We start from the raw sequence: 17,834 nt of genomic DNA, 5'->3' as shown, positions 1-17,834 counted from the left end.
AAATTCAGTTCCTGAGAGGCTGTGTCACTTACGCCCTGGGCAAGTATCTCCCAGGGCTCCAGCAAGCATTGAAAACTGACATTTCAAAACTGCCCATCCGATGCAAAGACAAACAATTGCTTTAATTGATTGTTCCATTTGCCTTTCTTTACACGGTCATATGAAGCTTTATGTAGTTTAAAGTTACTGTTAATTAACTTTAGCTCAGATGATTAAACCCAGGGCCTCTCACAGGTTGACACATACGTGCGGCTGAGTTATGGGCTGAGGTGTTTGCCTCTTATCTTAACATTAACAAGTGGTCAGGTTGAGGGGTTTCAAGTAGAAGCATATTTCCACTATCAAAGTTGAAACCTTTCATTGAAAAAATTTTTCAGAAAATGTAGAAATACACAAAGTAAATAAAAGGCACCTGTAATCCCATTGGTCAGAAGGACTTAACTATTTTGTGCTATTTTTCTAGGCCTACATGCCACATCAACAACTATGTGTTCTTTCCTGGAACCAGAGTAGAACCACACATCATCATCATCATCATCATCATCATCATCATCATCATTATCAGTCATCATCATCATCATCATTAGTTTTTTGGTTTTGGTTTTTTGTGATATTTTGTTGTTGTTGTTTTTTATTTTGTTTTGTTTTGTTTTGTTTTTGAGGCAGTCTTGGCTGTCCTGGACTCACTCTGTAGGCCAGGCTGGCCTCTACTCACAGCGATCCGCCTGTCTCTCCCTACCTGAGTGCTGAGGTTACAGGTGTGCCACCGCACCTGGCCACACATTATTTTTGAAACTGATCTTGGTCAACCAAATATGCACTGTGGGATAAACAAACTGTGTAATATTTTTATTAGGAACATGGCCTTGGAATCGGCTCCCTCATTTGAGGTCTCAGCCTTTTTACTTGTTAGCTGTGACCTTGAGCAACTTATACACTTTCTCTGCACCATCTTTTCTAATGTGTAAAAAGTGAGGACTAGAGTAATTAGGGATGATAATAAATAGGAATAATGTATAATCTCCTCTCAGTGTTGAACAGCAAGTGATACAAAGTGTGTAAACTAAAAACGTGTGTGCCCCCCTAGTAACACTCCACAAACGTGAAGCTTTATTGTCTTCTTATATAAATGGTAGATTTCTATTTCTGGCGGGGGGATGGGGTAACAGTATGCCATGCTGTCATTACTGCTGTTCCAAGTGTATCTTATTGAAACAACCTCCCTTTGAGGTACTTTGCTCATCTTAATACTTTACAAAGGAGCGTGGAGTAGCCCCTGGTTTCAGAGTGCCATTTGATAAAATGGATTGTGGCCATGTCACTTGCTGGACTGAAGTCTTACGTTTCTCCTGTATAAATCACACGTGAGGCTATTACCCTGATGTTATCGGTTTGTTTCTATTGCTGCAAAGCAATTGAGGAAACAGCACCTGCTTTGCTGACTTGTGAAGCCCCTGCTTCGGAGCACCCAGGTGACTCCCACCGCCTGTGAGCACGGCAACAGGAGGATGATCTAGGTTGGCCCCCTCATGCCTGGGGCCTGCGGCTGCTTATTGATGGATTTCGGGTCTTTTCAGACTAGCAAGTCCCCTCACAAGGTGTTAAGAGTTCAAAAGTAACAAGATGGGGGCTGGAGAGAAGGGTCAGAGGTTAAGAGCACTGGCTGTTCTCCCTAAAGGTCCTAAGTTCAATTCCCAATAACCACATGGTGGCTCACACCCATCTATAATGAGATCTCGTGTTCTCTTTTACACAGGGTTGGGAGGGGAGAACTGCAGGAGTTCATGTCCCTCATAGAGTGTTTGATATGGTGGCCACAACACAGCTGTAGGGAGCCCACCATCCCACAGTAGCTATTAATCTTGTAAGTTAACTCTAGTATGAGTTGTGGACTCTCTTGTGTCCAGTCTACTCATTAGTCACATGTGTTATGCCAAAGTCAGAAGAACACAGTGGACAGACTGTGTTTTGTCCACTGGAAATCTTGCCAACCATTGACTATCAACAAGGGCTGGCTCATGTGGGGTGTGGAGAATCAGATATGTTTCCAGTATTTTAGGCTTGTTCTTCTAGCTTGTTAGGAAGTAAATAGACAGCTTCCTGCTGTCTGTTGGGTCATACCTGTGTAATTGCCAGTAACTATGTAAACAGAAGATTTAAACAGCAAAGATCCTTCAGAAGAACTTGGGAGAGGGACAACTGTAACTTGTAATGGTAACAAGCTAGAACTATGGTCATTCGATGACTGCACATTGCGAGCATAATAAAAATGTTATCCAGAAGGATGTTTGAAGATGCTTATTCCCCAACATGGAGTTCCTGTTGAGAGAAAATGCTATCTATAGACAATTACTGCCCCGTTCATGTGTTAAACTCTTCCAGAGGGGGCATCTGTGTCATTCTCCCATCTGAACCATCTTATCCTGGTCGGAAAAAGGGAAGAGTGCTCAGCACTCTTCATTTGTCTGATTTGAGACATCTGCTCTGCAGCAGGAGTTTAAAGGCCCTGGGAAGAGGGGCCATCCTACATACTAGGAACAGCACCACTTCCTGTCTATTCTTTGAGAAAGCGATTAGTCTGGACAGGCAAGCAGAATTTTTTCCAGCACCACTGCAGCTGACTGCCCACCCTTCCCACAACCTGGCTCCATTTCAAGATTCACGTTGGGATGTATGATGGGTCTATTCTCCTCCTTTATTCTTTTCTTCTTTCCTTTATTCTCATATCTCAGATTTTCTTAAGTTAATTTTAGACTGTAGAGAATTGTGGCTGTAGTGTAGAATTCTGGAGTTTCATCCAGCGTCTCATAATTTAAACACTAAATGTGCTCAGGATACAGTTAGCCAAATGAAAACCAACAAGGAGATAATGTTTGTAACAACTGTGTTTGGTTGCATTTCTTTATTTCCCACTGATATTTTTTTCCCTGCTTTAAGATTCACCTCAGACTTGAATATTACTTTTAGGTGCCGTTGGTCCTTAGTGTTTTCAAGTCTGTGACAGTGTCTTTGTCTTCCTTCATCTTGTGTGGCTGTGAAACTTTCCAAGAGTCCTGGGATTCTGAGAACCTGCTTACATTGGACTTTGGAAGTTTTGGGGGGTTAGTGAAAGCTGTTTCCCTGCCTTTTAAAAACAATTTCTTTCTTGGTATCTCTTCCAGAAACACTGGCGTTGAAGGCTACAGAATCAGTAAGCCTTCACTGGTAATTAAGTCGGAGTCGTGTCCTTGCAGGAGAAGAGTGTTGACTGGGAAGAACTGGAATACTTATTTTCTTCAATGTAAGTAATCTTTGAAAAGAAGAATCAGTAACTACCTTTGCTCCAGAACATCCTAGTGACGCTGTCTGGGGACCTTGGCTGGGGATGAGCTATGTGACCCTGGAAATAGGGCAACTGCTGTTACAAATGTAGCACAGGCGCAGGGGACACACAAAGCCACTGTGCGTTTGTCTTCTTCAGAAATGCAGCTCTGTGTCTCAATAAAAGCAGCTACATTATGTCACCTGCTAGTTTATGGGAGGTGACATTAAATTAATTTAATAGACTTTATTTTTCTCATTTTAGGCACCATATTAATTCTAGCTTATGTTGGAATTCAATATAATGTTTGTGCAAAATACAAGTGAATTGTACATACAGTTTGTGATGGTTAGATTTAATTGTCAACTTGACCTAGAATCACATGGGAAGAGAACCTCCATGAAGGATGGTCAACATCAGAGTAACCCATGGATGTGTCTAAGTTCAATTGTCTTGATTGTCTTAGTTGATGTGAGAATAACGAGCCCAGTGTGACTAAGACCCCAGACAAGAGGTCTTAAGAGTATGAAGCCAAGCACATACAAGTGAACATGCATGCATCCTTTATCTCCCCTCTTGACCACAAACGAGCCGTGATGGACTGCAATCTGGAATCATAAGCCAGGTAAATTCTTTCTCCCCTGGTTTGATTTTTGTCAGGATATTTTTATCACAGCAACAGAAATGAAACAGTAATAGAGTTTATTCTCATTAATCATGTTGTTGTCTATAAGTTTATCAGGAATAATAAGTTGTTTAATATTAGATATTGCACCTGCAGGAAGCACAGGGTCGTGTTCTTGTGCTCCTCTGATCACATGTTCATGAACTTATTAATTCATAACCTTGATTTTTATGTGACATGGGGCTCACAGTCAGCAGCGCTGTAGCTCAGGGAAGGCTGACTGACACACACATACCCTCCACGGGCACACCAGTTTCCTTGTACTTAGAAACATGAAATGATACTTCAGTACCAGCTCAGGAGTCACTTTGCATGCCAGAATTTTCTTGTGAGAGTGCAGAAAGGCAAAAACCGTGGCCCTTGGCAGATCTTGGAAGGCCACTAATTCACAGTATGAAAGCTCAAGTGTGAAGTCGGAAGTTCACTTGGTTCGTCACCTGTGGGGATGTTTGGGTGGGACCGAAAATATTCCCTGGCTCTGTGAACACAGGGATGATTGGTTTGGGGATTACAAGTATGTTTTGTCAGGTGAGCAAATTCACAGTTGTGGAAACCTTGAAACATGAAAAACCAGCCATCACCAATCATGCACTGGGTGAGGAAAGAGTATTTTCATTTATAAATGAGAAGAAGCTGGATTCCGAGGGTGCAGCCAGTCAGAGGGCTGCTGGCCAGTTAGTGGGTAGGTCAAGGTAACCCTCCCACTCTGCACATCCGGTGTCACGCGCAGTCAAGGGAGCGAGACCAGCCACGTGTTTTCTCTAAGTGTGTAAAGTTCTGAGAAGTGAGCCACTGCTGCTCTCCCCAGCCTGACCTCACACAGGACTCACATCTGTCCAGTCGGACTCCTCTCCCCTGAGGCACACACTCTAGTTATGTAGTCCCCAGTGTCACCTGTCCTCAGAGCCCCTTTCCCGAATAGTTTGTTTCCTCTCTGTGCAGAAGTGAGTCATGCCATTTTAATAAAATTTGCAAGCACGTACACAGAAAGCCCACAGAACAAATAAGACACTCCGGATTCTTTTTATTTCATGTTATTTTTGTGTGTATGTGTGCATGTACACATTTGTGTGGGTATATGCATATGTGTGCATAAGTACACACACATGTGCCTGTGTGGGCCAAAGGTCAACGCCAGTAGTCTTCCTATATTGCTTTTCCTTTATCATTTGCGATGGCATCCTTCACTGAACCCGGGCTCATCAATTTGGCTAGGCTGGCTGGCTCCTCGGATCAGCGTGTCCACATCCCCACCATTGCTGGGGTACAGACACATTCCGCTATGACCAGATTTCACATGGGTTCTGGGGATCTGAATTCAGGTCCTAATGCCACACAGCAGTGTATTATTGAATGAACCATCTCTCTAGCCCCCACATTTTGTAACACTACAAAGTAATTATTAATGGGCTGAGCTGTTGACTTGGTGGAAGAACATTTGCCTAAGCACCAGATTTCATCTCTAGCACTGGAAAAATTAATGAGAAATAATAGTTATTAACAATCCATGTGACCCTTTTGGTTCTGTGAGCAGCACCATGGCAGTCGGCAGGAACAAGTGCCTGGCAAAGGTGGCCAGAAGGAAGCCAAGAAGAAAGTGGTTGATCTAAGAAATAGTAGGATGTGAATGCTCTGGCTACGTTCAGTATTAGAAACATTGGAAAAAGACTAGTCACAAGGACTCAAGGAACCAAAATTGCATCGGATGGCCTCAAGGGTCGTGTGTTTGAAGTGAGCCTTGCTGATCTGCAGAACGACAATGTTACATTTAGAAGACTGAAGCTAATTACTGAGGACGTTCAGGGCAAAAACAGTCTAACTAACTTCCCTGGCTTGGATCTTACGGTATAAAACGTGTTCCATGATCAAGAAGTGCTAGACCATGATTAAAGCTCATGTTGATGGTAAGATGACTGATGGTTATTTGCTCATCTTTTCTGTGCTGGTTTAGTGTGCTGTTGCTCACTAACAAGAGCAACAACCGGATATGCAAGACATCCCATGTGCAGCGCCAGCAGGTCCGCCAGGCCCGGAGGAAGAAGATGGAAGTCATGACCTGAGAAGAGCAGACAAATGACTTGAAAAAGGCGTTCATAAGTTGATTCCAGACAGCACTGGAAAAGACATAGCAAAGGCTTGCTGGTCCATTTATCCTCTTCATGATGTCGTCATTAGAAAAGTAAGAATGCTGAAGAAACCCAAGTTTGAGTATGGAAAACTAATGGTGCTAAACAAGCTGATGGATATGAGCCACCAGTCCAAGAATCTGTTTAAAATCCAGATTTTTAATAATGGCACATAAAAGTCCTATATTTGAAATAAAAGCAATTCATGCAACGTCCTTGCATTCCTAGCTCTTATTTCCTACATCTGTATGTTTGCTTAACATATGTAGGTATAATAACAGTGGCGTAAGGCTTCATATACTTGCAATGTTATGTATGAGGTGGCTCAGTGGCTAAGAGCACTTGCTGCTCTTTCAGGAGATCTGAATTCAGTCCCCAGTGTTCACAGTGAGTGGTTCGCAGCTGCCTGTAACTCTAGCTCTGAGGGATGGATGCCCTATTCTGACCTTGGTGGGTGGTGCAGTCACATTCAGCATACACACCCCCTCGCCGCCACCACACACAAAACAAAAATCTGGCTGAGTGTGGTGCCACATGCCTTTAATCCCAGTGCTGGGATGCAGGGGTGGAGGGAGGAGGAGCTGTGAGTTCAAGGCCAGCCTGGTCTATATAGGGAGTTCCAGGACAGCCAGGACTATATAGAGAGACTCTTTTAAAAAGCCAGCCAATCTGACATGCATGCAGAAAGGGGAGGGAGGGTGGGATCGGGAGGGGAGGAGGGAGGGGCTTATGGGGGGATACAAAATGAATAAAGTGTAATTAATAAAAAATTAAAAAAAAAGCCAGCCAATCAACTGACCAACCAACCAACCAACTAAGCAAACAAAGTTAAAAAAACAAAAAAAAACCCTAAAATAAATAAATAAAAATTAATATTTAAAAACTTTCAATGCAAAAACATGTTTTAGATATTTTACTGCTTCATATGAAATTGTTGATAGAAGTATACATGCTGTTTTCCGTTGTTGGCCTCTTCAAATTTTTTTTTTAAGCTGAACAATATTTGTAGTAACTATCAACCTATGTGTAACTATTATATAGAAATACAATTACCACATCTAGAGACAAGAACTTTTTAGATATTTTGTGGTGGTTATTGCAAGACCGACTTCAGGAAACTTACATCCAGTTTCCTATTGGTCCTGTGACCATGCTGCCTCTATCTTGTAAATAGGATGTATTCTAGCAGATTTGCCTCAAGTTGATTTATCTGACACACACACACACACACACACACACACACACTGCTCTCTAACTCATATATATCATTCAGTTTCAGTTTCTTCGTAGTAGAGTCATGTGCCATGGGGTTGTCTCACCTGAAAGTGAGAGAGGGACACGGAGCTGGAAATCCTGGGGTGACCCGGCCCACATGAGGAGGGTGGGAGGAGAACTTCTCAGGAAGAGTGAGAAGAGGCTTGAGTGGTGACAAGAGGGCTGGCGGCCGTTTTCATCAAGCCGTGAGGACACCTCATACTGCTTCAGAAAGTATTCAGAAGGTCAGAGAAGCAGGGAGCTAAAACCATCCATTTAATTGAGCAAGCAAGGAGGGGGACAGTTGACATTACCGTGGGCTGAGCTCTGTGCCTCACAGACATGTTTTTTTCCCTGCGTGGGCCTGTTTCTGTTTAGTGCCTCTTTCTTTCTTTCTTTCTTTCTTTCTTTCTTTCTTTCTTTCTTTCTTTCTTTCTTTCTTTCTCTCTCTCTCTCTCTCTCTCTCTCTAGCAGAGAGTGGATGTACAAACGTGGATGGCTCTGGAAACAGCTGGCACAGTTTGCTTCAGGCCACCTGCTTTGGGAGCAGCAATTCCATAGAGGCAAAGAAGCAAATAGCCGCAGATACTATCTGTCTGCTTTTGAATGGCCATAAAAGGCCAGTTTCAGTTTTGTTCTTAAAATAGGCCGTTTTCAGCTGACCCGTTGTTGATGGGATGTGTGGAAGCTCTGTTTCCAACCGCTCAAAGCCAGCGCTGTCAGCAACTAGTTAGTGGGGTCCGTTTTAGAACCAACCCATCCCCTGGCCTGTGGCTCAATAGCCATGACACCCTCCACTGCAGTGGCGACACTGGGCCAAATCTCCATTTGGAACTGACTGGCACTGTCACAGGGTTGACTTTGAAAGGAGGACAGGGGGCTTGTGGTGAAATCAAGCTAAATTAAGAGCAAGGATTGGGGTGTCAACTTGTATGCTTTCTGGGGTCTGGTACACTTTTAGATGAAAGACATGACCTATCTGCAAACTATCTCTTGGGGCTAACCTGGGAAGGGGAAACAATTTAGATAGGAGAGGGCTGAGGCTGTTCTTTCCACTCCAGGGTTGTTTTTCCCTAACTCTACCCAAGAAGGGCATGCGAGATAATGGAATGGTAATTGTGATGGGGATGCCCTCTGATAGCTAGTGGTCACAGTGCAATTAGCCTCTTCCAGGCTGTGTGCCAGGCACTCGACAGGCTGGGTGTGAGGCCGCGGTCACCAAAAGCTTCAAGAGATAGGTAAAGGGGGCACAGAGCAGTAAGAAACTTTCCTGAAGCTGCAGTACGAGGTGAGGTTGCAAGCTAACCCTGGTCCCTTACACTGCCCTGTCCCTTACACTGCCATTCCTTAGTTCCACAAAGCCTCGGGCGCAGCATTTAGGTGGAGGCTGGCCTCTGCTGCTGGGCAGGATGACCACACACCAAGAGCCGTCTGAGCCCTGCTCAGCTGGCCAGGAATGACAGGCATGAAGAAGTCAAAGGCTGCAGAGCCTCTGAGCCCTCCGGGAGATCCGCGGACGTTATATAACTCTGAATCATTCTTTGGTCACTCTGTGCTATCTCTTGCTCATGTCTTTTGTAGTGGTTCATGATTTTTGTTAGTAACTAATTTTCTTTGAAAGACTGTTTTTTAAAAAGGTCCCGGGCTTTCTTTATGGGCTGCAGAGTGATTGCTGTGGACTGGAGGTTAGGGAGGCGTAGAAAGGAATGCTCTTTTTATCTGAAACCATGAAGTACACTGGAAGGTTAATGGAAGGGAGGTTCTTATTAGCAGAGAGCCAAGTCAAGCTGATTAGGGCTGCTTTGTGCTTTTTCTCTAAGGAAGTCAGTATTTACACAGACCCCAAACATATAGCTGCTTCCAGCTGGGAACTGGGTATTACTAAGAGGAAAGGTAAAGCTTTCTTGCCATCATGGTCAGATTTAGTCTCAGCTGAGGGCGAGGATTCATAGAGGGATCACAACCACCCTTTACTGGATAGCGGAGGCAGAATGGTGCTGCCTGAGGATGCCGCAGCTCTAGGTAGATCAAAGTCACACACGTTTATTTAAAATAAGTGCTGGTGCCTAACTCCAAACTTCTGTGTTATATTACATTAGCCAACTTACGGTTTTTAGGACATCAGGCTTCAACCGCTTTGGTAGTGCGATCTAATAACAAAAACAAAAAAGTCAGCTCAAAGTCATCTGCCCAGATCTTAGCCCAGGTTTCAGTATTTTCTGGCTGTAGATTCAGGATATATATATAAAACTTTTGTGCATTGTATATATGATGTGTGTGTGTGTGTGTGTGTGTGTGTGTGTGTGTGTGCACACCTGTTATGAGCACGTCAGAGGACAACCTCGGATGCAGTCCCCGCGTTCCACATTGTGTGAGGCAGGCCTCCTGTCCAGTGCTGTGCATGCCAGGCTGGCTGGTCCATGAACTTCTGGGATTCTCCTGTCTCAGCCTCCCAGCTCAGCACCGGAGGATGGGGGTTCATAATATACGCTACGGCATCAGGCTTTGTGGGTTATGGCAAGGGCTTTACTCAGCGAACCGCCTGCCGGACTCTCACTTAAGATCTTGGCTAAGAAAGAATGATGCGCACAGGCATTGTGACTTCATGTGTAGTCTGTGCACCCTGTGCAGGCAGGGCCCACCGAGGCCAGACTCACAAAGGGTTGTGGATCACCACATGGGTGCTGGGAATCGAACCTGGGTCCTCTGAAAGAGCAGCTGGTGCTCTTAGCCATCTCTCCAGCCCCCGTCCTTGACTTAGGATCTGAAAGTTTCAGTCTCTTCATCTGGAAAACGGAGTTAATCATAACACCTCCCGTTAGGGCCATGAGAACCCTGCAGCTCTCCAGAATTAATAATATTAATGCACGTAAGATAAGCAGTGCTACTATTATTATTTTTATTGCACAAAATGGCGTGCACTGTAGGAGTGTGGCAGGAGTGGGGGGGGTAGAGGTTGGGAGTTTGGGGAGGTGGGGGTGAGGGTGAGGACTCCTTTCTAAGAGACCAGCACAGATTGTTAAGGAAGTAAGTTGATAGCTTTTGTTGTGTTCAGACTTTCTGTAAAAGCAACAGTAAATCCGCAGTAAAATCCGATTCACACTCAGCAGGATAAACAAAAGGGAGAAAGAGCAAATGGTGACGCAGATGGGGAATTGAAAAGTCAGACCTAGAATTGCCATCCGACCCGCCAGTTCCACAACCAGGGCTGTGCTGTGGGATTCTGCTTGGCGAGACACAACATAAACACCTGTTTTCCCCAGATAGGGACCTGCCACAGGACAAAATACTGGTCACACTGAAGCACAACTCTGCAAAGCCAGGAGTGCCTTGGGACTATTTACAGGAGCACGGGTGAGGGGCAGCTTACACGAACAGGCGTGACTCACAGGCGATTGCATCATCAAAAAGCCCATCCACGGTGGTTGATGGCTCACACAGCTGCAAGCCTGGAGCTCTCTGTCTGACTTTCAGGCATCTCTACAGGTCAGGCAGCCTCCTCCAGTCCCTGTGCTGGCCAGAGTCGTCTCAGGCAGCAGGAGGTGGCTGCACCCCCCAACTTACAGAGGAGCGTTTTTGTTCTTGTAGGTTTTAGCTTTCTAGAGCAAGAGAGACTTGTTTATCTCCTGGGTGTCATGAGTCTTCCTCTAGAATAGATTGTTTTAACTTAGAGGCAGTGGCTACACAACCTGAACTCTAAGACATACAGGGCATCAATGATTACAGAAGCACAATTCTCAAAAAGGAAAAACGCAAATGTCTATCAGTGGATGCAGTGATAGGCTGTGTGTGATACATACGTACAATGTAATTGTTTAAAGCCGCACAGTAGAACTAAGTGCTGACGTGTACTTAAAGATGGGTGAAGTTACAACTCACCCTCTGAATGAAAAAAGCCAGATTAAAGCAAAAATTACTTTTTGGTGGGTTAACTATAGCCCCCCCCCCTTTGCTCCTAAATAACTATTTGAGTTATTTACCCTTCTTCAGATTGTTTAGTTCTTGAATAAAAGACTCAGAGATCTTTTAGATTTATAATAAGCTCTAAGTTACAATAACTGGGCAGGTATCAACCTTCTAAACTATTTTGCTATTTCCCAGCTACGCTCCCTAAGTTACTTGCCATATTGTTCCTGCCTAGACTGTTTCTGTTCCATCAGGCCACATGCTCATGGTCCAGTCTGCCCCATGATGACTTCCTTCTCTCGCCTCCTGGTCCCCACCTCACTCCAAGCCTGGGCACCTAAACTCCACCTACTTCTTTTCTGCCCAGTTACATTCTCCTAGCTATTTTTATTAACCAACCAACTTTAAATTGGGGAGCAAGGTTTACACGACATCACTTGGTTATGTGAGAATGTGCTCATCTGGACTGAAACCAAATTTTGGAGACCAGCATCTAGCATTTGAATATATAGCACCAAGACTAACTCCCAACACCAGAGTGTTGGACATAAAATCTCACACATTGTATAACTCCATTTATGTGTGATACACAAAGGTCAGTTCTCAGAGACAGAAACAGACTGGCGGGTGCTGGGTGCTGGGAGAAGGTGTGTGGTGCAAGTGCTTATTGCTTCAGGTTTTTGTTTTGTGCTGACAACATTCAGGAAGGAGATGAATTTGCATATGGTGGATACACAGAGTTTTGTCTATTTATTTTGAGACAGGGTCTTTCTACTTAGCCTTGGCCGCCCTGAAATTCACTCTAGACCAAACTCAGAGATCCACCTACCTCTGAAGTAGTGTACTATTATGCCCTTCTGAGGTAGGTATCACCTTTTGAAAACCACCTGAGCCAGGATGAAACATAACATCAGAGTTTTCCTCATGTTCATGCAAATGACTGACTTGATTTTTGTTATCAAAGAACAGCATTGCTTGTTTTAGAAATGGAGCCTATAACTGTGATCAACACACACTTGGCTATGCCTGGCTTCTCTCAGCAGTTTTTTTGAGATTCGTTTATATGGTTTTGTGTTTTGTTTCTTGTGTTGCTAAGTAATGTCCCATTGTTTTACTGTATTACAGTTTGCTCGTTCATTCATTTGTTGATAGATATTTGGATCACTTCCACATTCTATAATAATGAACAAATCTATTCTTCATGTTTTTGTGTGATACCTTTTGTAGAAATATGTTCTATTTTTTTCCTTGGATGAAAATTTAGAAATACAAATGCTGAGTCATCAGCTAAGTATATAGTGGCTGTAGGTGACGTTATGTGGAACCTAACTTACCAGTTAGTTGTCTGCTTGCCTCGGTAGCGTGATGGGATCTTTCGTATCCTATGAACCATCAATAGCTTTGGACTTTTCAATACTGTACACTGAGTGCATAGATATTCACTTTCTGATAGTCAAGGTTCCAATTTTTTCTGTTGAATCCACTTTTCTTTGTGTGTTGAACCTAACAAAACTAAGTAAGACAGAACAAAAGAAAAAAACATTTGCCTAGATTTTTCTCTGAAGACTGAAATTTAACAACCCCTCCTCATTGAGCAAACCCCGATGCTGTCAAGAAACACAACTGTTGACTTCATCCAGTATGTTTTAAAAGATAATTCAAAATCCAGGAACTGGGCCTTTCCTCAGACATAACACTAATTTGGAGAATTCTTTGTGGTTTAGCACAGTGCTAAAATTTTTGTTGTCTGAATAAATGAATTAATGAGTGGAAAAACCTCCGGTGTAAGAATCTAGAAAGAGGACAATACGTGGTGAGTTGCTAATATTTTGATTCTTTCAGTTGGAATAATTAGAATTCTGCACTGTCTGCTTCAATTTTGCCTGCGCTGTGTTCAGAGACGTACTTACAACTTTTCACAGAGGACGGGATGGGATCATTCACAGACAGCCACGCTCAGGGGAGCCAGCGACATCGAGCACAGCCTGGCTGTACTTTGGACAGCCATGGTTGTTTCCTTTTCTTTTTGGTATAAAGATCCTGCATTCTAATCCTGTGTTCCCACTGAAAGTCATCTTGAAACAATGAGGAAACATATTTGGAAAAAATGTAGTTTCCCTTTCATTTTTTTATTTTATATGCTCTGCAAAATAAGGTCCATAAATAGCTTCCCCATCTTACATCTGTGAGTAACTCAGATATTTAATGGACTTGAGTGCTAACATAATTTTTTTGTTCATTTGTTTTTTGAGACAGGGTCTCTCTACATGGCCTTGACTAGTCTGGAATTCACTGTGAAGACCAGGCTGGCATTGAACTTACAGAGATCTGCTTGCCCTCTGAGTGCTGAGATTAAAGATACATGCCACCATGCCTGGCCCGGAATGATTACAGCTTAACTTCAGTGAAAATGTTTAGACTGTCACAATGATATATCTGCTTCTCTCCCAATATTTTAGTAAAAGTCCTATATTTAGTGGTATTTAATCAAACAGAAATACTTTGTCTCCATAAATGAATAAACGTCAGGCAGCTACTGTGAGCGGCTTTTCAGTAGGTGGAAGAGACAGTTTTTTGGTTCATTTCCCAGCAGTCATTATATTGCACAGTCATCTTTGTTAACTTGTTTTCTGAGAGGGCTCAGGACATGTCCAAGCTGTAGCAATGGCGCAGTTATCTCACCTTTAACTTTGGGGGGGGGGGGGGAGCATGTCAAGAGTAAGCGGAACTGAAGAAAATGAGTTGTACACACTGGAGTGCATTGCTCGCTTTTGGGGAGGCCCTTCCTTTCCAGAGGGAGGTGGGTACATTATCTTGCTTTTTCAGTTATTCCTCTGTGCCGGAGTGGACTGTTGAGCCGTTCTAATACCTGCTGTGCTTAGCATGAGTTTCTTTGCTACAGAATTTACCAATTCTTGTATCTCTTCACTGTTTGTTCAGCAATATAACGCTTTTTCACTTAGTTTTTCATCTCTAAATCACTTGCATTCGTGCCTGCCTGTGCGTGGATTCGTGCACGAGGGTCTGTGCCCCAGGAGGTGAGCACAGGGCGTCAGAGCCCCTGGAGCAGGAGTTACCAACATGGTGTGCTGGGAACCGAGTCAGCTCCTCCGAAGTTTCAGCAAGCCCCCGGAAGCACTGAGCCCTCTCTCCACTTTCTCATGTAAGGTTTGAACTTGCGATCCTCCTCCCTCAGAGCCCTGAATGCTAGGATGACGGGCCTGCACCCTCTCACTGGCTTACAGCAAACATTCCGTTCCCTGGAGATGTGTTGGTGAAAGGTATGGCGTGGTGCCTTCTCTTACGGTACCTAAACAGGGAAAACAAAACAGCCAAGCAAATGAACGAGCAACACACTTTTTTTTTTTTCCAGTTAGTCGTGGAACAGTTTATTGCCTACCTCTCCTGAGGCCACTCCTTGTGTGCAGGAGAAACGTCCATAGGTGCACTCGGCTTGGATGCAGCTTATATCAACGGGGGGGGGGGGGGGGGGACACTAATCAGGGCAGCTTTAAGCTCAACAGCTTGAGCAGGAGTCCAGACTCAGCTCCATTTGATGGTCTTGTCCTCCTCTGTCATGGCTGGTATGTCACTGCCAAGGCCAGTGCCAATGCCGTCCCTCAAGGTGAGGCGCTGGCCCTTCTCTAAGATCATGGGCTGCCTCAAGATTAGGGTGAGCTTCAAGCCCTTTCCAGGCAAGTTTCTTCCCTGGGGGCAAAATGACACGACAGGCCATATTCCAGGTCTGGGAGAACATGACAGGCATGAAGTAAGAACGGCTTGTGTCAACCACCCTCCTTGCTGAGGGTATAAACAGCGCCTGGCTTGACCATGACCAAGCCACGCCTCAAATCTCCTCTCTTTAAGCCCCGAACCAGAGCACTCAGGCTATCCCCTGCCTCGGCACCGTCACCACGGTGCCATTCATGCTTATCTCCCTTCTTCAAAATGCCCCGTGCTCCGGCCAGGAACAGAGTAAACTGACTCTCCAGGGAGCAGAAAGGGCTTCTCCAACCCCCCCTCCCCCGCCCTGGGAGGGGCACCGGGATGTAAGTGTCCGCAGCATCCAGCAGCTTCTGCACTGACTTCACACCTAGCTGGGGATCATGTTGCTCCAGGACACAAAGGGCGGAGCCTGGGATGACTGGGGCCTCCGCTCCTCCACAGCTAGACTTGGTAAGCAGCTCCAGGATCTCCAGCTCTGCCAACTCCACCATCTCCGAGTCCTGGGCATCGTCTGCCTTCTTCACAGACACAACAACGAGCTCCACCCAACCTGGTCAGGCCGCAGTAAGTGCTCTCGGGTCTGGGGCACGGGGCCATCCTTAGCTGCCACCACCAGGATGCAGGCATCCAGAGGGGCAGTGCCTGAGACCACATTCTTAACATAATCTGCATGACCAGGGCAGTGTGTGTGGGCAGTGTCGGGCAGCAGTGCTATACCGCACCTGACGGTGGAACCCCGAGCTCGCGCCTCTGGGGCGCTACCTCCTCGTACATCTTGAACTTAGCTCCGCCTCCTTTGGCTAGAATTTTCGTGATGCTGCGGTCAGAGTAGTCTTGCCATGGTCCACATGGTACCCACATTCACATGGGGCTTGTCACTTACGGAGAACCTTGGCCTCCACAGCGAGGCCGCGACACAGGAAGGGCGATGCCGAGGCCTTCAGTGGCCGCAGCGAACCCTGCAGAAGTGGGGTCTGTCTGGCGCAGAGACGGCTGAAATGGGTCGTCGTTGTCGTTCGTAATAGGGTGGCGGCAGCCATTGTGGTAGCACTCGGTGACAGAATGACACACTTTTAAAGAATAAAGCTTACACGAAAAAATAAAGCTGCTGGATAGTCGTGAAAGAAGAGAGCCACTTAGGGTTGTGGGAGTGGGTCTGGGAATGGTCTCTAAGAAGGGACACACGCAGGGATGAACATGTAACTTGAGACCCACCTTTCATGTACCTGGGCACAGGAGAAGAAGTTCTGAAGTACAAAGGCCAACAGGAACAAGCCTGGTTCATTTGCAGGAAGGAGAGAAATTTGGAGTGACGGCAGGGAGGGACTAAAGAAGTCTGAAGCGCTGAGGCCGGAGGGTGTGGCTGAGTCACACTGGGGCTTAGAGATGATGCTTGCTTTTATTTCTTTTAGGACACACAGTGCTTGGTGTTTGTCAATGCGATACAAACAGAAGTAGCTATGGAGTCAAGCACTCTGCATAGTTGGTGCTTGATCCACCTGATTGTAGTTAAATTTTCCTGTCATTGACTTGATCCAAAAATTATTTATGCTTCCGATAGACAGTATCTGCACGCAGTAACAGAAACAGGGACAGAATGAATTTGAGCCTTACCCTAGCACCGCCGACAAATGACGGGGCTGAAGGGTGGCTGTGCTCCAACCCGTGTGAATTCTGGGTGCTCCTTTTGACAAAGTCGACGTGGGCCAAGCCCAACCTAAGGCTTAGCATATCTTGCTCAAGAATGTTGGGGAATCTGTGGCTTCATTGTGTGTGATTCATATTCCTGTGATGGAGTTGCCATTAAACGTTTGAGGCAGTGAAACATGGGCCACAGCCCAAGCGTTTCCAGTGTGGACATGCCCAGAGAGCAGGAGCTGCATGGAGAGGAGCCACAGCCTGTCTGCTGTGAGCGCTGTATCCAGATGAAGATACACAGCATGCACCTCTTTTCTTTTTGACTCTAAATGTTAGGGAGCATCCAGTGACCCGGATGTGATGCAAAGTCCCTCTGTTTCCCTCAAAGTTGTATAATCACCTCTTTTCTTTCATGAAGACTATTCAGGGAGCCTCTGGAGTTTACAGAAAGGGTGTATTTCTCACTTGAAGCAACAAAGCAACTGTTTGTTGTCACATTTGGAAGGAGGCTATCATGTAGCCCAGGATGGCCTCAAAGCTACTATATAGCTGAGGCTAACTTTAAACTTGTATGTGAGAGAATGGACATGCACGGCCATGGCGTGCATGTGGAGGTCAGAGGTCAGCCTTGGGTATTAATCCATGCTTTCCATTTGTTACAGGGTCTCTTTTTGTGAGCTGCTGTCTGTGTCATGTTAGCTGGCTTGTGGGTCTTGAGGGCTTAGCCTGCTTCTTCATCCCATGGTTATAGGAGTGTCGGGATTACAGGTGTGCCCTAAAGCACTGGGCTTTATGTGGGTCCTTGGGATTCAGATTCGGGTGCTCACACTTCTGCAGCAAGTGCTTCGCCCGCTGACAACTCCCCAGGTCGCCACCCTTGAACATTTGGTTGCCCTGCCCTTTCCTCTCCCGTGCTGGGATTACAGCTGTCTTACGTTCCTGGTTTCCGTGATGCTAGGGATCAAACACGGGGCTTCCTGCTTTCAGGCAGGTGCTCAGCCTGTGCCTTCAGTACCAAACAGTTTTCTAATGCTCTTTTGCTTGTCCATGTAACTCTTTAGCTACCTCATTCGGAAATATTTCTTTTAAGGACAATGATTTGTCTCAAGCAGCTTTTCTCCATTCTGTCTGAATTTTAAGTTTTAAGGATTCTGTGTGATTTCTTGGACCATTCTGGAAGAAAAGGTAAAGTTAAAAA

At 45.2% G+C, this 17,834-nt stretch overlaps 2 pseudogenes; one reads left to right on the top strand and one right to left on the bottom strand.

Annotated features, from left to right (window-relative positions):
• The first annotated feature begins 5,524 nt into the window (after nt 1-5,524).
• Nucleotides 5,525-6,288, top strand: LOC129678307 (40S ribosomal protein S3a-like; annotated as a pseudogene).
• An 8,527-nt stretch (nt 6,289-14,815) lies between these two features.
• Nucleotides 14,816-16,038, bottom strand: LOC129678274 (elongation factor Tu, mitochondrial-like; annotated as a pseudogene).
• Between the last annotated feature and the right edge of the window lie 1,796 nt (nt 16,039-17,834).

Source organism: Psammomys obesus, unplaced genomic scaffold (genome assembly GCF_907164565.1).
Source record: "Psammomys obesus unplaced genomic scaffold, mPsaObe1.curated_primary_1811, whole genome shotgun sequence".
In the NCBI taxonomy this organism is placed as follows: Eukaryota; Metazoa; Chordata; class Mammalia; order Rodentia; family Muridae; genus Psammomys; species Psammomys obesus.
The sequence above is the reverse complement of the archived record's forward strand: the minus strand, read 5'-3'. Positions and strand labels throughout refer to the sequence as shown.